A 26,501-nucleotide genomic window follows, 5' to 3' on the forward strand; every position below is an offset into this window, starting at 1 on the left:
GAAGAACATAGTTTGCCCTTAGAAAAGACTAAATATGATATCTTAGTGTCAAATCCCCTGGGTATGAGTGTGGTAGTGAATCGAGTTTATAGAAATTGTCCTCTAAATGTCCAAGGATGTCTCTTTTTAGCCAATTTGATGCAGTTACCATTTCGTGAATTTGATATTATTCTGGGAATGGATTGGTTGTATGTTCACCGTGCTCTAGTTGATTGCTGTAAAAAGAGAATAACATTGTATACACTAGATGACTGTGAGGTGATAATGGTTGGTAAGAGATCAGACTATAAGAGATCAGACTATCTTGATAATGTGATATCTGTTACTACAACTCGTAAGCTTGTGGGAAAGGGTTGTGAGATATATTTAGCCTATATTCTAGATACACGAACAGAGGGTCCGAAGCTAGCTGATATACCTATAGTGTCAGAATATACTGATGTATTTCCTGAAGAGTTACCAGGTTTGCCACCAGAACGTGAAGTTGAATTTTCTATTGAGGTTACACCAGGCACCACACCGATATCAATGGCCCCTTACAGAATGGCTCCGACAGAATTGAAAGAGTTGAAAGCTCAACTTCAAGAATTACTTGATTGAGGGTTTATACGGCCGAGTGTATCACCTTGGGGAGCGCCAGTGTTGTTTGTGAAAAAGAAAGATGGATCCATGAGATTATGTATCGATTATCGACAGTTGAACAAGGTAACTGTTAAAAACAAATATCCCTTGCCTAGAATTGATGATTTATTTGATCAACTGAAGGGAGCAAGCATATTTTCGAAGATTGATCTGCGATCCGGTTATTACCAGTTGAAGGTGAAAGATGATGATGTTCATAAAACAGCTTTCAGAACTCGTTATGGCCATTATGAATTCAAAGTTATGCCTTTTGGGTTGACAAATGCCCCAGCTGCTTTTATGGATTTGATGAATCGGGTCTTTCAACCATACCTTGATCAGTTTGTAATTGTGTTTATTGATGACATACTTGTGTATTCTAAAACCAGGGATGATCATGAACGGCATTTGAGAACAGTCTTGCAAGTATTGAGAGATAAACAGTTGTATGCAAAGCTCAGTAAGTGTGAGTTCTGGCTGACAGAAGTTGCTTTTCTGGGTCATATTATATCAGCAGAGGGAATTAGAGTGGACCCAAAGAAGATTGAAGCAGTTGTGGAATGGAAGTCTCCGAAAAATGTATCGGAGGTTCGTAGTTTTCTTGGTTTAGCAGGCTATTATTGTAGATTTGTGAAGGGTTTTTCTATTATAGCGAAGCCGATGACTACTTTACTTCAGAAGAATGTGTCATTTAACTGGAGCGAGGAACGTCAGGTATTTTTTGATAAACTAAAGGCGATTTTGACAGAGGCACCTGTACTAATTCAACCTGAATCGGGAAAGGAGTACACTATATTTAGTGATGCATCCTATGATGGTTTAGGTTGTGTATTGATGCAAGAAGGTAAGGTAGTTGCTTATGCTTCCAAGCAATTGAAAACACATGAGAGAAATTATCCCACACATGATCTAGAGTTGGCAGCCATTGTATTTGCCTTGAAGATTTGGAGACACTACTTGTACGGTGAAAGATGTTATATTTACATAGATCACAAGAGTCTTAAGTATCTACTTACACAAAAAGAACTCAATTTGAGGCAGAGAAGATGGGTAGAGTTACTTAAAGATTATGATTGTGTGATTGATTATCATCCGGGAAAGGCCAATGTTGTGGCAGATGCACTCAGCAGGAAATCAATTGCAGCTTTGAAAGCGATGAATGCAAGGCTAGAAATATCAGATGATGGAAATCTTGTGGCAGAACTTAGAGTGAGATCGACACTGATGCAGTGAGTTAAAGATTCTCAAATGAATGATGATGAAGTGAAGATTAAGTTTGAGCAGATTTCTCAAGGGAAAAAGGCACATGGATTCTATCAAAGTCCCGATGGATACTTATATTTTAAAAGAAGATTGTATGTGCCAGATGATAAAGAGTTGAAGAACGATATACTCCAAGAAGCGCACAACTGTTTATACTCTATGCATCCAGGAGGTAATAAAATGTATCGCGACTTGAGGGAATTCTATTGGTGGCATGGTATGAAGAGAGATATTACCGAATATGTGGCAAAGTGCTTAACATGTCAACAAGTCAAAGCTGAACATCAAGTTCCGTCAGGTTCATTGCAGCCAATCACCGTACCAGAATGGAAGTGGGATCGAATCACGATGGATTTTGTTGTAGGATTGCCCTTATCACCTCGGAAGAAAGATTTAGTTTGGGTGATTGTTGATCGGTTGACCAAATCAGCTCATTTTCTTGCGGTCAAAACTGATTATTCATTAGAGAAGTTGGCTGAACTTTATATTAGTGAAATTGTGAGATTACATGGAGTACCAAGCTCGATTATATCTGACAGAGATCCACGATTCACTTCAAGATTCTGGGATAAATTTCAAGAAGCTTTGGGTTCTCGGCTACACCTTAGTACAGCTTTTCATCCACAAACAGATGGACAATCGGAACGAGTAATACAGATTTTAGAAGACATGTTGAGAAGTTGTGTCATCAACCTTGAAGGTAGTTGGGAAAAATACTTGTCGTTGGTGGAATTTGCATATAATAATAGTTTCCAATCTAGTATTCAGATGGCTCCGTATGAAGCATTGTATGGCCGTAAATGTCAAACACCGTTATGTTGGACAGAGCTGAGCGAGAATAAGATAGTGGGTCCTGAAATTATACAAGAGACGGAAGAAAAGGTCAGGTTGATACGAAATCGACTGAAAGAAGCATCAGATAGGCAGAAATCTTATGCAGATTTGAAGAGGAAAGACATTGAATTTTGTGTTGGTGACAAAGTGTTTCTGAAAGTATCCCCGTGGAAGAAAGTACTGCGATTTGGCAAGAAAGGAAAGCTGAGTCCAAGATTTATTGGCCCTTATGAAATTTTAGAACGTGTGGGTCCAGTAGCGTACCGACTTGCATTACCACCTGATCTAGAAAAGATACATAATGTATTCCATGTTTCAATGTTGAGGAGATACAGATCAGATCCTTCTCAAGTTATCCGGGTTGAATCGATTGAAGTACAACCAGACTTGACATACGAGGAAGAACCGGTTCAGATTCTAGCAAGAAAGGTCAAAGAGCTCAGAAATAAAAGAATAGCACTTGTTAAAGTATTGTGGCGAAGTCATAAAATAGAAGAAGCTACATGGGAGCCGGAAGATATGATGAGACAGCAATACCCCTACCTTTTTGAGTCAGGTATCAATTTCGGGGACGAAATTTCCTAAGTGGGGGAGAGTTGTAATATCCCAATCTTTTAGAAGTTAGAATTAGAAATTATATTTTTTATTAGTGGCTTTATATATATGTATATGCTTTTATTAGTTTTATGTTAGAAAGATAGGAAATAGAAATAGGATAAATTAGAATTAAGAAAAAGAATGAGATAAGGATGGAAATTAGAAAATAAGAAAAGAAGAAAGAAAATGAATAGAGGGATATTAATGAGTAGGAAACGTGTCTTATGGGGGTAATTAGGAAAAAAAAAGGAGAAGAAAAGAGAAAAAGGAAAAGGAAAATAGAAAAGATTTTGAGATGGGTTTTGAAAATCAGATTTCATACTTATCTCTCTCTACGTAAACTTCTCCCCTCACTGCAAAAATTTCGACAACTTCTCTACTCCATCCGAACAGCCACCGTGATATCTCCAATCACTCCACCGGGAAGCATGTAGTACCCACCGCCAATCCAAGCTTTCAATTCCCCCTAGTTTTTCTTAATTTTGGAGCTCAAGTTGAAAATCCACCTCCACTTAGCTTTGCAAATTAGTTGAAATTAGAGGTTAGACTCCTCCATAAAGTCCTTAATCTTGTTTCTAAGCATAGTAGTGATGTTAATTTGATTTGATTCTTGTTGTGGGAGTCGAAATTAGGGTTCTTGAGTTTGGGGGTTTTGGTGCTTTGATGCTTTTGTGTAAATTGACTATGGAATTATGCAATTGGAAGTATGTTAAGATATTTAAGCATGAAAGTGATAGAAAAAGCTAAGTTTAAGGATGATTTGTGACCATATTCTCTTTCCATGGGTTTTAAAGCCACCTTCTTGATGGTTTGATATTATATAATGTTGGGGCTGATCTTGTTGTGAAGTTTGATGTGGGCTATTGATACTTAAGTAAGCTGGAAATTATCAAAAAAAGATTGGGTGAAAGGGGTTTAGATATTGGTTGTTATCAAAAGGTTTAGAATTGAAGTTTTAGCTTCAAGATGTCAAAATTTTGAGTTTAATTTTAAGTTAAAGTTGCTGTCCCATATTTTTAAAATTAATTAAGTTTGTTTTATGGAGAAAAAATGGAATGATGAGGCTTATATTTTTGGGGCAGCTGGGTATAGCTTTCATTTTCCGAAACTATTGAATAGTATTATTGAATTACTTTGCTTCTTTTTGCTATAAATGAAGTTAGAAATCTTTTAACTTGCATACATATTATATTTGGCTTATTTTGTGATAAAGGGAAGAGTATGGAAAGTGAAATAGATAGATGTGATGATTTGGCTTTATTTGTGTATATTTATAAACTGTGTATGTGATTGTTTGAAAATTAGGTGAACCGAGTGCAAGCACAAGCGAGAGGGGAAATGGGCACATCCATGGTTGACTAAACAAGTAATAGAGTTTTTGTTGACGTGTACAGGTAGTGTACGCGTGTTCTAGAATTTAATTTCTTTAACTTTGATAAATATTACTACTTGTTTGTGTGGATTGTATACTTCAAGGTAAAGTGACAGAAACAGTGATATTGAAAGATGAGATACTAAAATTGTGGTTTGATATTTCTTATGAGATGCAAGGTGATTTATATAGTTATATGTGTTGAATAATGTGAAAGTTGTTATGAAATAGTTGTGTTAAGCCCCATTGCTTGAGTGAATCACAGGGTATAGTTGGCATGTCATAGGACAACAGTACTGTACACATGTTTGATCATTCGTCTTCTGGATAACCGAAGCGATGGTCTATATGATATGTTGATAGTTGACATGTACCCTATATGGGTAATATATGACAGTTGCCTTACGATAGGCCATATGGGAGATTACAGTGTCCGCTACGGACCTACAAGATAGACGCCCTCATTAGGCTACTTATACTGTCCGTGTACCCGTGTCCATCACAAAGCAAAACTTGGGGGCTGAATGTGATATCCGTTTTAGAACTAATATTTGGTGCTTTAAATTCTTTAAATAATTATGTTTCTTACCGTATAATTATGTTGATTAAAGAAGTGCATGTTGTAGAGGTGTGGTTTAATCGCAAGTGCTGTGTGTGATTCTTTTAAATGATTCAAACTGTTATGAATGTTTATATTTGATGATATTTATTTTGAACTTGTATATTGATGCCGGTATAAATCGATTATGTGTGGTACGACATTACAGGTAATAAAATTTTTACATTGAGATAGCAATATAAATTGAAGTTTTAGAGGTTTTATTCTGGAATGCGATTACACTACGAGCTTGTCGAAGCTCACCCCCCCTTTCTTCTCCCTCTTGCAGAGTATAGAAGCGAGTGATCTCGCTTGTGGGCAGTGTTGGAACATATATACTAAAAAGCATTTTTCGAGTTTTTGAATTTGATAAATTGCTTGTATATTGTAAACACTCTTCATTTAATGAGAATAATAAATGTTTTCTTCACACTGTGTATTTTACTTTAATGGGTATTGACCGTATTTAATTATATATTAAATTATATAATTAAAACGCCGGAAAGTAAAATCAGTCTAAGTCTTCTACATTGAAGGTTGGGTCGTGGAACAGGTCATCACAGTAGGTGGCCCAACCGATACCTTGTAGAAGTAAAACTTTTTCACAACCTAGATAGGCTTTGGCTACCTATCGTGAAAGGTTGCAGTGTCCATCCGAAAAGTCGTCTTTACCTTGAGAATGACTAGTGACACTGGTGTGGTATAGCATTGAATGGATCTAAAGTATAGACACGTCTTTGTTGCTATCTACTGTAAGACGATGTCTTGGAGATTTAATATTTCCTAATCTTTGTAATAATATAGGACACACGTTATTTAATCATACGCTGCTTTGACTTAATCACACGTTATTTCCTAGATCTATTTTATATAGTTGTTAAATGGAATATTCTAGATCTATAAGAATATTCTTAAGAATATTGTAGATCTATGATAGTTTATTCTTGATCTATGTTTATTGTATTCTACGTGTGTAGATCTACATGTTTGAAAAATGTGATGGATGATTGTTTTCATGCTTGCAATATTGCGTGATTGTTGAATCTTGTTATTCTTCGTTTTATTGTAAACCCACGGGGGTTGACCGTGGTAGATTAGGTTTTGTTTTTCCCTTGTATATTTCTTTTGTAAACAAATGTAATAGTTAGAATACAAAGAAATGTAATACGATGGAGAAAAACAAGACGAAGACGAAGCCGACGAGGAGAAGGCCTAGGCGGCGGCCGAAACCCTAGCGGGCTCGGCCGCACGCAGATCTAGGCGGCGGCGGCGGCGGCTGGCGGCTGGGAAAGCGGCAGAACAGCGGCTGGCAGCCTTGGCGGCGGCTGAAACCCTAGCAGGCTAAGCCGCACGCAGATCGAGGCGGCAGGGCGGCTGGCGGTGGCGGTCGCCGGTGCACGGCGTCGGCGGTAGCCGGGCAAGAGCGGGCGTCGGCGGGCAGCAGCTAGGCGGGCGGCGGCTGTGCAGGCAGCTTCGGCGGCGGCTAGAACCCCTAGGGTTTTCAGCCGCGCGCAGATCGAGGCGGCGGCGCGGTGGCTGACGGCTGGCGGCAGCAGCGGCGGCTGCGGTTCCCGGAGCTTGGCGGCGGCAGGGCAGTCCCGACGATGAAGACGACGGCGGCGCAGATCCCTAGAAGACGGCGGCGGCTAGATGTTTTTATTTTAGGGCAAAACCCTAATTACGGTTTTAGATGGCCCGATTAATAGGCAAGGCCCAATGTGTGGTCTGACCTAATTTTTATACCCTAGATATTTGTTTTATTCAAATGGGGTATATACATTTTATTTAATCCTTTTTATCCGGAGTACCATGGTTCATGGAAAGGATAAATTGTGATTTATTTTAATTATTTGGTTTTAGACACTTAGTGGTTTAAAATCAAATGATTTATTTGGTTATGTGTGATGTGACAAAGTGTGCAAATTTATTTGCCTATGTGATTTACATCTTATGTGAGTTATAATTATTTGCTTGCATGATAATCAAATGAAAACCATTTTAACAAAAAAATGACTAAGCGATAATTACGAACAGTCATGTTGTATATGGTCTCCATAAATGGTATTCAAATGTGAAGGTAATTATATAACATTTCGACCTTTCTTTAGAGGAGTTATGTTATTAGTAATATTTACAGCTTTCGTAAGATTTGAATAACTAAAATGGTTCTTTTAAATGAAAGGCATGTTTCTGAAGGAATATTGATTCCAGTGGGAGCGATATTATCACGAAATGAGCATTATTTAAAAAATGTTAACCATGGTCTTAGAATCTTGTTGAGTGGCGTGCGACCTTTCTTTAGAGGAGTATTCAAAGCAAGATAAGATTCTTGAGGACTAGAATTATGGTACTAGCTTAGGCAATATTAGGCAGCCATGCCATTCTTATGGTCTCTGGACTATCTGTCGGTATTGTTAATCTTGTCTATCTTCACCCCATATCTTGAGATTATCTCCCATTGCTTTTTTTACTTGAAGGATGTCGAGGAAACCATTGCTTTTTTTACTTGAAGGATGTTGAGGAAACCAAGTTCTTCTTCATGCCATTAAAAATACTCATTTATTTTCTCTCTTTCTCACACAGCCTTCTCTCTCTGACGGAGAAGATTATAAATAGAAGTCGAATAGAATGGAATCATTTATTTGAAAACATTGAGTTTTGTAAGGTGACGGTAAATCTGGGGAAATCTTATCAAGAGTTCATTTCTTTTGATTCTTAAAATAAGTTAATTTATTGATAATCAAAAGCAGGAAGACAAATCATTGAACCATGTTTTACAAAATATATTCCACAACACAGAAGAAGGGAGAGAGGGTGATAAAACTCAAAGAAGAGGAAATACAGCTTGTGTTACGGAGATTCAATATATAGAACAGAAAAACAGATATCTTAAAGTCGTGATAATCACTTTCAGATCAAATCAATTTCGGTGGTTCTACCAAAGTTATTTGATGGGATAAAATTAAGAGAATGCAGAAAATTCATATGTGTATTCGAGATATCCAGTACCAGAAGAATCGATCAGAATTTGAAGAAGACGAACCAGTGCACCTGCTGATGAAACAGTGCATCTGTTGGGAATATAAATGAAAATAACTAATTTTCAAAAGGTTTCCGAAATTGCAAATTAGTCCCTTGGACCCCGCCAGGGGCTGCGGCCCCTTGGACCCCGCTACCCGGGGGCACTGCCCCCGGACCCCCGTTCATCTGTTTAGGGGCTTCGCCCCTAACATCATTATGAAATCGAATAAGCGTGCACTCCGCACCTCCATACTTAAATGATGTTTCATTATAACAATACTGATCAATCAAGTTAATCCAATTACATTAAAATATCCAACAGATTGGGTGATGAAATGAAAATCTGAAAGAAATAAAATGGCAACCAAAAACAAAGACTAAATCAAAAAAGAATTCAACTAGATGAGAGATTACACGATCAAAAATAAAATACTAGTAACTGTTAATTTTTTCCTTTTAAATAGCATATACGTGTCAGGTTTTAATTATGTAATTAGCAAATGTTGTATGATATGCACTAGGTGATCCGCTCTTTGTATCCGTTCTTTTAGAAATAAAAATAAACTTATGATGGCCTACTCATTGTAGTTAGTTCATAAAAAATGGATTAGAGAAATAATTGTAGATTCGAAGTATCACGGTTTTAACATTTTAAATACTTCAGAAAACAAAGCTCGCAAATCTAACACCGTTTAAATCTAAAAATTACTCAATGTTTCAAATTATATTACCTTTAATTCAAAATTAGTTCAATTAAATTATAAAAAATAAAATTGAATTATAATCCGGTTTTCAGTTAGGAACCGGTCGATTCCGATTCCGAACCGGAACCGGTTTTATTTAAAAACTTAGAACCAGTACCAGAACCGGATTTTCCAGTTCCGGTTCCTCAATTAACCGGCCGATTCCGGTTCCAATTTTGGCTAACCGATAACCGGAGAACCGTTTAAGCACCCTTAGTTACATTGGTTAGAAAAATCTATATTGGTACTAATCTATACTACTAAAAGGGAGAGTTGGATAGAAAGTCAATATTGTCCTTTTTGGAGGAAAAATATGAAGCTATTTTGTTTATCCTTATTTCGAGAAAATGAGGAAGGATAGAAAATTGGTCAAATTAAATGATAGCTTTCCAATCAAGATTTTGGAACCATTATAAAGCAACATTGAATCTGCAAAATAAAACTAAAACGTAGAGAGAGAAGGGTGAGAAGAAGAAAGAGTGCGTCGAGGCGGCTGTGCAGAACCCATTCATCGCCGGAGTGGCGGCGGACGGCAGCAGCGGCTGTGGCGTGATAATGAGAGAGAAAAGTGAGAAGAAGGAGAAAGAGAGAAGCGCGGCGACGCGGCACAGCCGGGACAGCATAGTGGTGCGATGGTGAGAGAGATGCCGGAGATGAGGAGTAGGATGCGGCAATGCAGCTTTGCAGGAGGGGTGACGACGGGCGTGAAGCACGCGGACTAACTGGTGAGGCACGGCGGAAGGAGCGGTGGGGCGGGAGGCGGTCGTGGCGGCGCCGAATTGGGGGAGAAAAATGGCGGTTGGCGAGGGAGGGAGAGAGAGAAGGGGCGCTCATTTTAGGCTCGAGGGTTTATTAATTTATTTATAACATTCGGGCTTTATGTTGAGCATTAAGAATTTATTTTTTATGGTATATTACTTGGATATTATTTTAAGCTGTAAATGTGTTTTTTTATATTTTAGAGTTTAATAATAGTCGATACTAATTTAATAATTTTTTTATTAAATAGAGTTAAATTTGAGTGTTTTGTTCGATTATTATGTCTTAAATTATAAGTTCTAATTTTAATTTTTACTTTATTGGACTTTCTATAATAGTATGTATTTTTAAATTAAATTTGTTCTAATTCAATAACTGATTTATTAAATATTTTTTATAATTCTTTAGATATTAAAATTATTGTATGCATATTAAAACTAAATTTATTATTTATATTTAATATTAAAGCTATATAGTATGTAAATATATTTACACTAAAATTTAGTGTAGATAATTAGAATTGAGTTGATTTTTATTTATACTATTATAAATAATATACTACTCCCTCCGTCCCATAAAAGTTGAGACAAAACTTTTGGACACGGAGATTAAGAATTTATATTAAATAAATAGGAGAGATGAAAAAAGTAGGAAAGATAAGAGAGAGTAAAATAAATGATGGAATAAAGTAAGAGTGATTAGATGTTTTGTCTTTAGTTAAAAAAGGAAATGACTCAACTTTGTTGGGACGGACTAAAAAGGAATACGACTCAACTTTTATGGGACGGAGGGAGTACTACTTATTTAGTCTTTGCCAATACATCATAAGTTATACGGTCATCAAAACCTATATTGAATATCCATTTGGTACTTAATATTTGTTGCAATTTTTTTTTCAATCAAAGACATTTAGTTTTTTTATAGGTTGTTATTAAGATAGCAATATAATTTTATAAAATTTCAGTATAATTTATTTTAGAGGAAATAAAAAACAAATTCCCTGACTTGCATAGCACAATATATTATATATTCAAGAAATGTTAGAAAAAAATTAGTTACGAAAAATGAAAAATGATAGTGTTTGGGTGATGGTATTCATCGGATAAGATTATGATAAAATAATTGTGTCGTAATCGTACTCTTTGAAACACATTTAAATAGTGCACTACCATTAATATTTATATATATATAAATAAGTTATTAAATTTATATATTGATTAGCCTTATATTTGGGTTTAAATTGGAATTGTGCTAGAGAGCTTAGTTTGTCTTCCATTTATTTAGGTAATGTTTATAATTTTCATTATATCTACTCAATTAAAGTTTTTGATTCTTATATTTTAATTCGCCTTTAATTAATTAAAAAATACTACTAAGTTTTTAGATTAAATTACGGAATAAGATGAAATTATATATATTTAAAATTAAGTCTAACTTATAAAGTTTGTATAACTTTTTAATATAAATAGTAGTGTAAATTGTCACATTATTCAAAACAACCAAGTTGCATAAAATATTATCGTTATTTTAAGTGATAATTTACTTTTTATACGTATATGTGACAGGAAGTAAGAAATTTATTCTTTCTAATATTACAAATTTTTTAACCTGTATTCTCAAAGAAGTTTTAAATTTTTATGATTTAAATTATTCATATATTTAATATGGATATGTTTAATATTCCAGAAATTTTTCAATTATTTTTTTGTCATTAAGCTATTAAATTTTAATTTACCTTTTATTTAGATCATTAGGAAGCAGCAAAACGGGTTATATGAGATATATACAGAGAACTAAGCATTACATGCTCACACTCAGAAAAATCAGATCATTTAGAGAGAACATTAGGCATTCACTAATTCTGATTTTGTTAGATACCAATATAGTAAATGATCCATTTTTAAGTTACGTATGTTTGTTGGTTGTGGAGCCATTTTGTGGAGAGGTGATGAGCAAACACTTGTAGCTACTTCTGGCATGACACATAATTCGTAATTTGTTTTGGGGCATCTAGTAATTGAATATGACTGCGTAACTTTGTCACTACGCTGCATATTGTAAGTTATTGAAAGACCGCTTATGTTGTTGTATCAATCAACATGCAGTAGTATATTCCAAAACAACATGGGCTTCCTGTTTGTAAAATAAAAGGTTAAGAATGGACAAATATATAGAGCATAAGGGAACAAATTTGATGATGACACCCAAGGTTTTTCATGGGCATGTAGCCCAAATGAGTGTTATGTTGTTTAAGGGTACTTCCTTTACACCAAATGGGTGTTATGTTGTTTAAGGGTACTTCCGTTCAGTGGAAGTAGATTTGGTTATTTCTCTATATTGTAGTTTTTGAACAATGAAGTTATAAACTTATGGTATTCTCTGCAGAAATAAAGTATTGTGTTTTGTCCATTACTTTTGTAATTCGGTTTTGGTTGATCTCACTAAGGATTTGCAAAGACCAGTTGGAAATAGGCATGTATGATCACGTTGCATGAAATTTCCATACTACGCTCCATAATTGATTTGATGTTAATTATACTTGCATATGTGATCACTTATGGGTTTAATCACGACAAAATATTCTTTAGTCCCTTGCCGATATGGTTGATAATATGATTGTTAGGGAATACACTATGTGATAGAATATTTGAGAGCTCAATCGGTTTGTACACATTTATTTGGTGTCATGTGTTGCCCAAGCGGGAGATTGTTAGAAATTTGGGCTTTTGATTGAGCGCGCTTCTTCTTGATCTCTCTTCTTCTACTTATTTAAATCGTTGTGGACTGCTCAAGTTGGATCGTCGGCCTGATCAAGCCAGCATATGCCTACTACCTGCAAACTGCGGGTGACTGGATCCGATAAAAGCTCAGGTTGATCAACTCAACTAACTCCGACTCGAGTGAGATGAAAAGTAGAACTAAAAGTGCGTTCTATTAAAACCATAACCCACTAATACTATTTAACTAGTATAGAGAAGTAAAGATCGATCCCACAGAGATGAGGCGTTGGACATTTGTTTGCATGACACGACTTGAGGATGGCTGTTGTCACGCTTCTAGGGGGTGGGTTAAGTTAACTACTAGACTTTGAAAAATATAAATTAAACTGAACTGACCAACTTAACTAAACTACTTGATTAACTAAACTAAACTTTCTGTAAATGGACAAACAGAATAAATGGGAACTGTCAGTCCCCTGCAAAAAACACAATAAAGTAAAAACTTTCTAATAACTTCATCTTCTTTAACAAATCAACATGGAAAGCAGAGTAAATAACAGATATGAAAAGTTAAGGAAGGAGAAATATCAGAAAAACACATGAAACTTAATCTACTCCTAAGTTTAAGCTACGACCACGTAAAAACAGAAAACTAACCCATACTCGTGCATGAACGGAACAGGAACGACTAGATCTAAACACACTAAGGACTCTTAAACATAAAACATCAGATCTAAGCAAATCAAAACAGAACAAAACATTTCTAAGCTAAGACACGATACATAAAAGGAAAGATGAAAGCAGATCCGAAATATCATACCCAAAACAGAACCCCAGAGCTGAAAATGAAAACATAAGTTCAGATTTAACTACATCAAAACATCACAATGTGTTAACATCAAAAGTTAATTGTTATATATCAATGTACACAATCTATGTCGTATTATTAATTTTATTCTTTTTCTTATATTTCTTATATTTTTATTATACTATTTAAAATGAAATATATATATATATATATAGTCCCATTATCCACAAATCCACTCTTAAAGACCGAACCACCGAACCCTACCAAATTAGGGCTTTTAGATCTAGTTTTTTATGGATAAGATACAGAAATTTATAAATTATTTTCGCCTTCATCACGAGCCTATTTTAATTCATCTGAAGGTAAATAAGTCATACTAACATGTTACGAATATTTAACTTCGTTCCAGAATATATTACTTCATTCTAGTAGGTTTTTACTTCATTCTAGTAGGTTTTTACTTCATTCCAGTATGTTTTTACTTCATTCCAGTACGTAAATGTGGTTTCGCCGTCGCGTGCTGTTCTTTCTCTCTACAATATCTATCACCAACGCCATGGCGCTAATATGGTTTAATAAACACATGGAATAATGTAATAAATTATTGGAATGAAGTATGTGTAGAAGCAGCTGAAGTAATAAACCTATACAATGAAGTAAAATGCGCTAGTAATGAAGCAGAAAAAAATTTCGCAGCAGCACATCTCATCAAAAAAACTAGATCTAATGGCCCAGATTTGGTCTCTAGTTCGGTCTTTAAAATTGGTTCGACATTGATCACAACTCTCTCTCTATATATATATATATAGAGAGAAAAAAAATTTTCTGCTTCATTACTAGCGCATTTTACTTCATTGTATAGGTTTATTACTTCATTTTGTACCTAATACCTTGAAACTACAACATGTTTTTACTTGCTTCCAGTAGGTTTTAAAATGATTCAACATATGTTTCATTCAAATTTATTGACGTGGGTTTTTGCTTGATTAACATTTAAAAATGCAATTTATTCAAGTGAGTTTATTACTTCATTCAGGAACATTATTACTTCATTGGATAACATTTTTATTTCATTCCAGTAGGACTTCAAATGCTTCTACACATACTTCATTCCAATAATTTATTACATTATTCCATGTGTTTATTAAACCAATATTAGCGTCATGGCGGTGGTGATAGATATTGTAGAGAGAAAGAACGGCACGCAACGACATGAAGCCAATGCTCAAACGCTCAACTTATAAGTGGGATTAACCTTAAGATGGTTAGCCCTAGACATCACCAGAGCAAAATGATCAGACATGTCCAAATCCTGTGGCACAGTTCCATCAGCAAGCTCCCAATCAAAGCAGTGTACCAACTGTGCCACCATCAAACTAACAACGGTTAGCCCCATTTGCAAACCAGGGCACCCCCTTCTGCCCGACACAAAGGGTATGAGATGAAAATCTCGACCTCGGAGATCCACGTTGCTTCTCAGAAATCTCTCCGGGTCAAATCTTTCGGGGTCTTCCCAGGCATCAGGATCTCTCCCAATGGCCCACACGTTCACAAGAACTCGAGATTTGTTGGGTATGTGGTAGCCGGCCACCTCACAGTCCTCCATGGCCTCGTGGGGAAGGAGAGGGGCAATTGGGTGTAACCTCATGGATTCCTTAATGACACAATCAAGGTATTTGAGGCTGGGGAGATGGGATTCATCCACTCTTTGATTTAGCGCTACAACTTCTTCTAGTTCCTTCTTAAGTTTTTTCATTGCTTTTGGATGCTTAATTAGTTCAGCCATTGCCCATTCTATCGCTCCTGCCGAAGTGTCCATCCCAGCTAGCAGCATATCCTGTGCATGTCATGGTTCGTTAGACAAGAAGAATATATGATAAGCCACAAAGAGATTTGTTTAGGATTAAATTAATAATGGAAACATATGTGTGATAGTTAACTATGGGACACAATCTAATAATCTTTGCATTATTAAAGCATAAAAAAAAAAAAGAATGGACATTAAAGTAAACATGACAACTGAACAACAGTCCCACGTAAACAAATAAAATTGAAATGAATATTAATATAACAATACCAGTAGCACAGCCTTGCATTGGCGACGGTCAAACTCGAATCCAGCCTCGCCCGAGTCATGAATGGCCATGAGCGTATCGACGAAATCATGACTCCTCTCTTTCTTCTCAGCATGTTCGTCGATAATCTTCTCAAGAAACCTGTCAAAAATCATGCTCAGCTTCTTCATCCGCCGCACCGACCCCTGAGGATCCAGCCACCTCAGATACGGGTAATAGTCACAGAGATTGAAAGACGCTGCCTCCGCCATTGTTTCCGACATCAGCCCCTTAAACCCTCTGTCGTCCAAATCCGTCTCCTCAAACTTCCTCCCGAAAACCATCAGGCATGTCATGCCACCATTGACAGACATGATAATAGCGCTCAGATCAACCTCTTCACGGGATGCAGCTGTCTCCCTAAGCGAATCCACCATGCTCCCAATCTCCGCCTTCCTCATGGGCTCGAACTACCGGATCTTGATGCCGCTCAGGAGCTCGACTGTGCAGAGCTTGCGCATGTTTCGCCAGTACGGCCCATATCGCCCGGAGATAATGTTCCGCTGCTCATAGACGACGAGGTAGGCGTACCGGTTCGCGAAGATGTGGTCGTAGGTTTGTAGAAAGAGCTTTGCTGCGGAAGGAGAGGATATAACGATGGTTGGAGCGAACCCGAAGCGGGTATACATGATTGGGCCATGTTTGCGGGCTAAATGGTATAGATCTTGGTGAGGATTCTTGCCTAGTAAGTGGAAATGGCCGCTGATTGGAAGGCCTTTCGGGCCGGGAGGGAGAGGAAGCTTCTTCTTGTTTGAGAGGTTCCGCCATTGATGAAGGAGGAAGAGAAATGTGATGGTTGCCATCCAAATTAAAGCCATTTTTGTTTGAATCTTCAAATTTTGTTTTAAGTGGTTTTTGATTCTGGTGAACCTTAAATAAGTGGATAATGTTAAGTACTTTTGCAATTTTAGTACAGTTCTGCCTAATTATATTATAGGATATTTATTATACTATCTAGGGAATTATGGAATCGGTCCTTTGAAATCTTAGGGTATTAGGGTTTGGTTTAGTATGTCCTCTCTTATGTAATACTCCACACATTTATTTTTTTCACTCCTTTTAAAATAATAATAATAAATACTCCTTCCTTCTACGATTTAAAGAGCCCTTTTGATTCGGCACGTGCTTTTAAAAATTATTTGACTTTTTGAAAAAAAGTAAAAGGAGAAAGTGAGTGGAATGCGAGTGTAAAGAGTTGGTGGAATGTGGGGTTTGCAAACTAAATGTGGAATAAAGGAAAATGATTCTTTAAATCGTGGAAAAATCAAAATGACAAAAGGGCTCTTTAAATGGTGGACGGATGGAGTAGTCAAAGTGGAGAAAAAGTAAAGTAAAAAAGATAATAGTATATAATACGGATCAAGCCCAACAAGACGAGGTAGAAGGAGTGCAAGCCCAGAACCTGCGTAACTCGAGCCCAATCGGAGAAGAATACGAGCCCATCGTCAAAAGGCCCAAGACAAGAAGAAGAAGAAGACTAAGCGCACAGGGAAGAGGTCAAGACATAGAAAGTTCAAGGATTACGTCCTTCACTAAACGTGAATAGTGGAAGGAAGTTAGGATTCACACGTTCTCCATGATAGGAGACGTGATTGTATTGTTTCTAAGTTGGTTACTTTGTTAGGATAGATCGAGTCCACTTCTCGGGTTTTCTTCTTGGTTCTTTCCCGAGTCGCATGTTCGAACCAAGTAGGGGGAATTCTATATATTGTGGAATTCCTGTAGATCGAGTCAGAAAAGAGAATTAAGGAAATACAGTTTCTTCTTTCTCAAACCCAGCTCACGTTTAATTTTCTCCATTTTCACAAACACTTTTCATACACACATTTCATCAAACACCATACTCACCCCCAGTTTACATATCATTTGGTGCTTCCATTTTGACCTCTTCCTCCATTCATGTCCACCATGACTTCGTCGTCGAAACCACCAGACGATGCATTGGCGGAGTATTCTATTCAGGAGCTGGGTCAAATGTTATTCGATGTAAAAGTCCGCTTGTCAAATAATGAGAAGAAGATGATGTCAAACCGTTTTGATCAGGAGGCTTTCTCTCGACAACAAGCGATGATTAACAAGAGCTTGGAGGACCATTTATCCAAACTCTTAGTAGCGGTCGAGAACATAGGTTCCACACAACCTAAACTTGCTGCTTCCGCCCCGGCTTCACGCGGATGGACAATTCCGATGTCCGTAGTCTCCAAACCACCGACGTACGACTCGGATTCATGGCCAAAACTGAAGTTTGATCCCCTGAGATTTGGGGGCGACAACGTGGTCCGATGTATTAAAAGAACCCAAAAGTATTACAACCATTCCTTCACACCGTTGGCGGACCGTCTATATCTCACTGAGTTCTTATTGGATGACGCAGCAGCAGAATGGTTCGGGTATTGGGAGGACAATAACAAAGGCAAAACCTGCGATGAATTTCTCATTGCGGAAAAACTGCGCTTTGATCCTGATCTTTACGAAGATTATGTGGGTCGTTTAGCGACTCTTCGGTAATCCGGTTCATTGAACGAATATTTGAAGGCGTTTGAACCAATTCTCCAGAAAGTGGGCAATGTAGGGGACTCTACTCTCACTTCCCTGTTCATTGCAGGTCTCTCACTTATAGGAGTAAAGGCTACCCAAACAGAATTAGCACGAGGTGTGCTGAAATAAACACAGAATTAGAGGGAAATGAAGTGGAATTCTTTTATTGCTGTAAATAAATGGAAAGACACACTCCTCACACGGAGGCCCTACGACAGAGTCGTCTACAAAATGATCACTTCCAGAGATGATTTCTCTCCTTCGGTTCTCCCTATTTATAGACTACAATATCAGCTACTTGAAATTCAAATTACATGAAATTAGGAAATTGACTAACAACCTAACAACCTGAACAACCAGAGATATTCTTGCTAACAAACTAATTTGAAATTCCCTCTACTGTTGTTGCTTGTTACTCGGCCAGGCAACTCCTCTCTCTCCCCTCTTGTAAGTCTTCCACTCTTTAACCGTATAAACTGCCCCATCTGTCAAAACAGCCTTGTCCTCAAGGCTGAAAAAAGGAAACTGTCCACAAACATCAGCTTCATCCATCCAAGTTGCCTCCTCAATGTCCAGCCCATCCCATTTTAGTAGGACCTGTTTAACCTGCTGCCCCTCCTGGTCAACCACCCGTCTGTCCAGTACCCGTTCAGGCAAGATTGGGGGCTCGTAATTGGTCAGTCCCTCCGGCAAAGTTGGTTCTGCCCTCTCCTCCCCAATGGCTTGTTTCAACAAGGAGACATGGAAAACTGGGTGAATACGAGCTGAGGCGGGAAGCTCCAAGCGATACGCAGAGTCGCCAATGCGCGCACTGACCCGAAATGGGCCGAAATAACGAGGGGCCAGCTTCCTATTTCGCACCGTAAAGAGTGTGGACTGACGGTGCTGGCGAAACTTCAAATAGACCATGTCGCCGATGCTGAAGTGAACATCACGACGTTGCTTGTTAGCGGCGACCGTCATCCGATTCTGAGCGCGCTGAAGGTGGTGGCGCAGAAGTTCTAGGGCGTTGTTGCGAGAACGGAGCGTGTCGACAACCGCCTGAGCTCTGATCTCACCTGGTAGGAAATCGTGGATGGTCGGGGGTGGTCGGCCGTAAACTACCTCAAAAGGCGTCGTCCCAGCAGACAAATGGGCACTCGTGTTATAGCAGTACTCAGCCCAAGACAGCCACTTGTGCCACTGTTTCGGGCGATCGGATGAAAAACAACGGAGGTAAGTCTGCAGGCACCGATTTAGGACCTCTGTTTGGCCATCTGTTTCGGGATGGTACACCGAGCTCATTTTCAGCTTAGTTCCCGTAGCGCGGAAGAGCTCTCTCCAGACAGAGCTCAAGAACAGCGGATCTCGATCCGACACGATCGAACAAGGTATGCCATGGAGGCGTATAATCTCACTTGTGAACGTATCAGCCACTTGTCGAGCCGAAAATGGGTGCCTCAAACCAATGAAGTGTGCATATTTGGATAAACGGTCGACGACGACGAAGATGCAATCGAACCCCCCTGACTTAGGTAACCCGGAGACGAAATCCATGCTAATATCCTCCCAAACTCGTTCCGGTATTGGCAGGGGTTGCAAGAGACCCGCTGGAGCCTTGGTTTCGGACTTGTGTCGCTGGCAGATTGCGCAAGCTGCGACAAAGGTAGTGACCTGCCGCATCATTCCAGGCCAATACACATTCGATGCGAGCCGGCGGTAAGTGCGATAGGCCCCGGAGTGCCCCCCGGTTGGCGTGGTGTGAAATTCGGCAATCAATTTCTGAATCCACGATGATTGTGGAGGCACCACGATTCGACCCTTGTAGAAAAGAGTCCCATGAATCAGCTCATAGTGGAGAGATGAAGGACGCCCTGCCTCCAAGTCAGTTTTGATTTTAGCTAGAGTTGGGTCGGTAGAAATGGTGGACTGGACGGTGGACCAATCCGGCCAGGTTGGTCGGGACACAACCGAGAACTCCAGCATTGTTTCGTCGCAACGAGAGAGGGCGTCTGCAGCTTTATTGAGGCGGCCTTCCTTGTAGACGATCGTAAAATCGTAGCCTAACAATTTCGCAGCCCAGTTCTGTTGAGCCGGAGTGGCCAAGGGGTGGGCCAAAAGTTGACGTAGGCTCCGTTGATCCGTGTGGACCACAAAGCGGCGGCCGAGTAAGTAAGGGCGCCAATGATGGATTGCTAAAACCAAAGCCATCAACTCTTTCTCATAGGCAGACTTAGCGAGCCATCGGGAAGACAGTGTTTTGCTAAAATAGGCAACCGGTTGGCGCTCTTGCATTAGAACCGCGCCCAGCCCTCGACCCGAGGCATCGCATTCAATGACGAATTCTTTGGTAAAATCTGGCATACGGAGAAGGGGTGCCGACGTCAATGCCTTCTTAAGGGCTTCGAACGCTGCTGCTGCGTCAGCTGGCCATGTCCACGCTCGTTTATCTGATGGAACTGGAGGCTTCTTTAAAAGGGCGGTGAGGGGGCTGCGATCTTGCTATAATCACGAATGAATCGGCGATAGTATCCGGTTAAGCCGAGGAAACCCCTGACACTCTTCAAGTTTGAGGGAGTCGGCCACCGTAAAACCGTCGAGATCTTTGTCGGGTCCATCTTCACCCCCTCATAGGACACGATATGACCGAGATACTCCACACTATGGTGTCCCAGCAAACATTTCTTGGGATTGACCACGAGGGAATGAGCGTGGAGGGTCTGGAAAACGTGTCGTAGATGCCGCAGATGTGCCTCCCATGAGTTGCTATAAATGAGGATGTCGTCAAAGAAAACCAGGACGAACTTTCGCAAGGCTGGCCGAAAGATGTCATTCATCAAACCCTGAAACGTGGCCGGGGCGTTGGTGAGGCCGAACGGCATTACCAAAAACTCATAATGACCGGAGTGCGTGCGAAAAGCGGTCTTGTGAACGTCCCTGGCAGCCACACGAATTTGGTGGTATCCTGCCTTCAAATCAATCTTGCTAAACCATCTAGCGCCATGTAATTCGTCGAGAAGCTCCTGAATGACCGGAATGGGGTATTTATCAGGGACCGTCCGCTTGTTCAATTCCCGGTAATCTACGCAGAAACGCCATGAACCGTCCTTCTTCCGGACGAGCAGGACCAGGCTGGAGTAGGGGCTGGTACTTGGTTGAATCACCCCAGAGGCCAGCATTTCTGCCACTAGCTTCTCCATCTCATCTTTCTGCAAATGGTTATAGCGATAAGGGCGAACCGAGACGGGTTCTGTACCTGGCAGGAGCGGAATTTGATGGTCAACGCTGCGACTCGGGGGAAGACCCCCAGCTGATTCGATAACAGATGGGAAATCAGCCACAAGTTGTAGTAGCTGGGACCGTGCTGCCTGTGACAGATCCGTGCCGAAGTCAAAAGAACCCGGAGCTGTCTTCTTTTCCACCGATCGAAGGAACCAGCAGCAGTCCCCTTCTTCTAGGGAGCGCGGGTCTTGTGTTGAGCACGCGCGTCTCATGAGGGTCGGGTCGCCTTTGAGTGACACGGGCCGACCATCGACCGAGAAATCCATAGAGGAGTGCTGGCAATTTGCCAAGACATAACCGAGGGTCTCGAGCCATGATACCCCTAGTATCACATCGATGTTGCGGAGAGGAAATACATAGCAGGACACCGCAAAGCTCTCCTTCTCCAAAACCAAAGGCACCCTCTGGCAGAGCCCCGCTGCCCGACGTGGCGTTCCATCGCCCAATATTACCGAATAAGGTTTAGTGGGAGTGATCGGTAACTGGAGCTGTTGTGCCAATTGTTCTGAAATAAAACAGTGGCTAGCGCCACTATCCACCATGACTTTGATCCTATGCGAGCCAATTTCTCCAAATAGCTTTATAGTTGTTGACGTGTCCAGACCATTCAATGATAATTCAGAGAGCTGCAGCTCAACCTCGTGAGCCGGTTCCTTGAGCTCCTCGTCCTCAAGGGCCTCATCGTCATCTTCGCAGATAAGAACATTGAGAGTTTTGGGAGGGCATCTATGGGCTGGACCGAACTTCAGGCCGCACTTGATACAGGTACCTGCTGCCATGTGCCGTTTATATTCCTCCGGAGACACATTCCGGAAGCGTTTGGATACAGGTTTAGACGATCCAGATGAATGAGAGGGGGTTTGGGCGTACCCCTTTGAGAAGGAGCGAGCCGATTGGGCTGCATATGTGTGCGTCTGGGTGGGCGACTGGGTGGGCGCTGATCGCGGGGGCTGGTTGGACGTCATCATGTCGATGTCCAGTGCTAACTCGACCGCATCCTCATAAGTAGTGATTTTGGCCGCCTTCATTTGTAGACGGACCTCAGGTTGAAGTGCCGCCATAAAGAATCCAAGGTATTGCTGACACGAGATATCTGGAACCTGTGCGAGTCGCGCCTCAAAGGCATCCACGAAATCTGCAAGGGAGCCAGTGTGGCGGACTACGGCGAATGCTTCATACTCATTCAACGCTCCATTGCCTCCGAATCTTTTCATCAATTCCCTTGCAAACCGAGCCCACGTCAGATCCGGAACTCGCTGCCGCAACAACTGGTACCAAGGGAGGGCAGTGCCAGCCAGAGCTACCATGGCGATGCCTACCCGGTCCTCGGGAGGGGTTCCCGAGATCAGAAAATATTGCTCCGCCCGTGCAAGCCACGCAAGGGCCTCCGAGCCATCAAAGTTAGGCATGGGCGACCCACCTGTGGATGCCGTCTTTGATCCCTGATTCGCTGAGGTGGAATAGTCCCCATGTCTGGAAGTATCCTTAAGTTTGAGCGAAGCGAAACCTGCGCGCATCTCCTGAAGCATGGCGGTCAGTTCTGATCGTACCTCCGTTACTTGGTCATCAGTGTGATACGCCCGGATTTTGCACTGTTTTAAGGCCATTATTTGGTCCGTTTTTGTTATCAAAATCACTCTACATGTCCATTATTTGCATATTCTATACATTTTGGTATTTTGACGTGTTTTGTGAGAAATGTGCATATTTGAGCCGAAAAGGGGAGTAAAAACGCATAGTCTGGAAATCTGGAGTCAGACGGCGACCAGCGACCGCCGCGAAGTTGTACGGCGCCCGCCGGCGCCCGGCGGTCAGAGCTATGTGGCGGTCCGCCTCGGAACTTTACGCTAGGAGAAGAGTCTCGCCCGGCGACCGCCGGAGGACATGTGGCGGTCCGCCACCGAAGGGTCAGAGTCTCTGGACTCCAACGCGGCGACCGCCGGCCAAGGTGCGGCGGCCCGCCGGAGAAAGGCGGCGAATCCGACCAGCCCTAGATTTGCTCCAAGATTTACCAAATTTTGAAGATCTTTTCCTTCTATGATGAGGAATAATCTTCCCCTATAAATAGGACCTCAAGCTTCATCAAAAGAAGAAGTTTTTTTTTCCGACACACAACAAGAACACATTCATAGAGATCAAGAACATCAAGAACGACAAGGATTCAACCTACGGGTTTTATTTGCTTTAGTTTTATGTTCAAATTGCTTTCCCTTCAATCTATGTTTTTAGTTTATTCAGTCATGTGTAACTAAACTCATAGGATTCTAGGGATGTGTTAGTAGCAACTTTGGTTATACAATTCCGTTTTCTATTTAATATCCGTTTTGTTTTTACTTTGTTTCTTCTCTAAGTTAATCATGATGCTTCATAATTGAGTGACACAATTATGTATGATTCAATACAACTTGCTTCATAACTGTGACAGAGTTCTAGCGAGTTAGATCCACTTAGTAGACACTACAGTTAGCTTCCTTTAAAACGGCACTGTTAATTGAGAGTGAGGACTTTTCAAGGGTCTTAGGAGCTTTTTGGAGTTACGTGTTAGGATTGACAACCCTAATGTTAGTAATCAACGTTTGTATCGCATGAGCATAAGCTAGGTGACTCGTCCTTTCAAAGTATTAACTGTGCTAGGGTATTGTAGTTTGGAATTTGTATAACCATAAAAGCGAAAGCACATCCCTGGAATTCCCCTTATCTATATACTTTTCTCTCCGTGATTTGCTTGTTTTTAGTTGTTTACTGTTTTCAATATTTACTGTTTTCAAAAAGTTTCCAATAATTCTTGCTTCTCCAGATAGTAATTGAGTTCTAGTAGAAGATAGACACTTTGTGTACATCTTCCCCGTGTTCGATACCCGGTACTAACCTTTTGCTATACTATACCTACTCTGTATACTTACAGGTATTTATAGTGCAAATAAAAAGTGTATCAAGTTTTTGGCGCCGTTGCCGGGGAAGACAATTCACTTTGGAGTGATATCTTCAAACGAACAATTTTACTACTTTGGATTTTACTGCTTTCAATTTTTATTTTATTTTTTTTTATTTTCGTTTTTATTTATTTTTATTTTTATTTTTGTTTTATTTTATTTTTTTTAGTTTCTGCAGGTTGTGCAGATTTACGTATCTTGTGGAGAAAATAAGATGGCGGAGCCTACCAACCACGATCTTATCGTCGCCCTCCGAAAGGAGGTGGAAGAGATGCGAGAAGAGAGAGCTCGGGCAAAAGCTGAAAAAGAAAAACGAGCAAGGGAGGTAGTTCCAGTCTTGAATATGTTTAGTCATGGTAACATTGTGGACATTCCTGCAGGTCCGCAGATAGAGGCCAATAACTTCAAGTTGGGGATACCCTTAATCAATAGGGTTGAACAAAATGCCTTCGCAGGAAGAGATAATGAGGACGCGAATCGACATCTCACCAAGTTTGTGGAAATAGCTAATACAATCAAGATCAATGGTGTTGATGATGATATTGTGAGGGTAAGACTTTTTCCCTTTTCCTTAACTGATGTTGCTAAAGAATGGTATGATTGTCTGTCTACAGATAAAACCACCAATTGGAAGGATCTAGTGGTACTCTTTCTCGACAAGTACTACCCGCCTGGCACCATCCTTAAGCTTAAGTGTGAGATTTTTCAATTCATGCAAGGATCCGATGAGCCTCTATATGAAGCTCTCGCACGTTTCAAAACTCTCCTCCGCAAATGCCCGAACCATGGTTTTGGAATAGACCATCAGGTAGGAATCCTTTATAATGGGTTTAACGAAAAAATCTCTAGTTTATTGGATTCAGGGGCGAATGGAGGATTCTTGAGGAAAGGAGGAGTTGCTGCTATGGAGGTGATAGAGGAATTAGCTACCAACAGTCGGGGTTGGTCCAAAGAGAAGCACAAAGCTGAGAGGCTAGATGCAGTGAAGAGACCATGTGGGAATGAGACATCTCAAGAATTGGCATCCATCAGAGCAAGACTTGAAAAATTAGAAGCTACAGGCAAAGAGGGGAATGTCATCAAAGATGTTAAATATGTCCAAAATGGGGGGTTCAATGTGAGCAAAGAAAAAGGAGTGGAGCCACCTACCAATGGAGAAAAATATGAGATGGGCATCCAAAAGATCTTGGAGGTGATGCTTGAGGATAGAAGAAACAATGAGGCCAGGATTGGATTTATAGAGGAGAGAGTGAACAACCTCGAGCAAGGAATAAGTACAATTACCACTGCCGTCATGAACATTCAAACTCTAATGGACCAAGTCCACAAGAAACTTGAAGAAGACAAGGGAAAGGCAGCAGCACGAGTGGCGGACATAAACGAGAAGTGGGTCGCAAAGCAGAAGAAGGACGAAGGCAGCACCTCCGGAACGAAATTTGAGGACTGCCCGACACCCAGCGGACCGCCGCACACCCCGCAGCGGGCCGCCACTGAGAAGGCAGAATCGTCCACTAAGCAGGAGCTCGTGCGGCATAATGGGATTGTACTCCCTTTCTAGCCAAAGAGGAAGTTCAAGCTTGAAGAGCAGTTCAAGCAATTCCTTAACATGTTTTGCAAGGTCCATACTAACATTCCACTTGTTGAATCGTTGCAGGAGATACCAAAGTATGCAAAGCTACTAAGGGAGGCGGTAATGAGGAAGAAAAAGCCGACTAAAGCCGACCTTAAGCTACCGCATCATTGCAGCGAGATCATCCAAAAGGAAAGGGCAGTGAAGCAAAGAGATCCAGGCCAGTTCATCATTAGGTGCCGAATTGGAGAAGGAAAAGTTGATAAGGCCCTCTGTGATTTGGGAGCAAGCATCAACATCATGCCGCTGAAGTACTATGAAAAGCTCAACATCAGGCCACTCAAGACCTCGGATGTGACCATAAGGTTGGCCGATAACACGGCCATCAAAACGGTGGGTATGATTGAGGATGTCTTGGTGAAGGTAGACGATTTCATCTTTCCTGCCGACTTCATTATTCTTGATATGAAAGTAGACAAGAATATACCTTTAATCTTAGGCAGAGATTTTCTAGCCACATGCAAAGCTCTTATTGATGTAGGTAGAGGAGAAATCACAATAAGTGACCATGGAGGAAAGTCGACCTACAACATCGAAAGCGCGATGCTTAAGTATGAAGAGGCAAAACAAGCTAAGATGGAGCATGATTGCAGGGAGGTCATGGTGACCGATTTGTCGAAGCCTTATGATCCATTTGGAGGGGAAGATCCTTCTAACCCTACTATTTTCATCGTTAACACTTTACCTCA

General features: G+C 40.4%; 1 long non-coding RNA gene and 2 pseudogenes across 3 annotated transcripts; 1 reads left to right on the plus strand and 2 right to left on the minus strand.

Moving 5' to 3' along the window:
• Nucleotides 1-3,610: 3,610 nt before the first annotated feature.
• On the plus strand, nucleotides 3,611-5,715 carry LOC125209218 (uncharacterized). 2 transcript variants are annotated; one of them, XR_016135274.1, is made up of 3 exons: nucleotides 3,611-3,856; nucleotides 4,621-4,709; nucleotides 4,953-5,568. It is a non-coding gene; the product is annotated as an uncharacterized LOC125209218 (long non-coding RNA). The 2 variants fall into 2 exon arrangements; XR_016135273.1 differs by lacking the exon at nucleotides 4,953-5,568 and adding an exon at nucleotides 5,575-5,715 and having other exon boundaries at nucleotides 3,613-3,856.
• An 8,760-nt stretch (nucleotides 5,716-14,475) lies between these two features.
• On the minus strand, nucleotides 14,476-16,268 carry LOC125188881 (cytochrome P450 71AU50-like; annotated as a pseudogene). The gene is made up of 2 exons (XR_016136036.1): nucleotides 15,414-16,268; nucleotides 14,476-15,173 (listed from the first exon to the last, which is right to left on the minus strand). The product of XR_016136036.1 is annotated as a cytochrome P450 71AU50-like (transcript).
• A 4,465-nt stretch (nucleotides 16,269-20,733) lies between these two features.
• Nucleotides 20,734-22,778, minus strand: LOC148931583 (uncharacterized; annotated as a pseudogene).
• Between the last annotated feature and the right edge of the window lie 3,723 nt (nucleotides 22,779-26,501).

This window comes from Salvia hispanica, chromosome 2 (genome assembly GCF_029641045.1).
Source record: "Salvia hispanica isolate PSC_SH4W2 chromosome 2, Shi_PSC_v1, whole genome shotgun sequence".
Lineage (NCBI taxonomy): Eukaryota > Viridiplantae > Streptophyta > Magnoliopsida > Lamiales > Lamiaceae > Salvia > Salvia hispanica.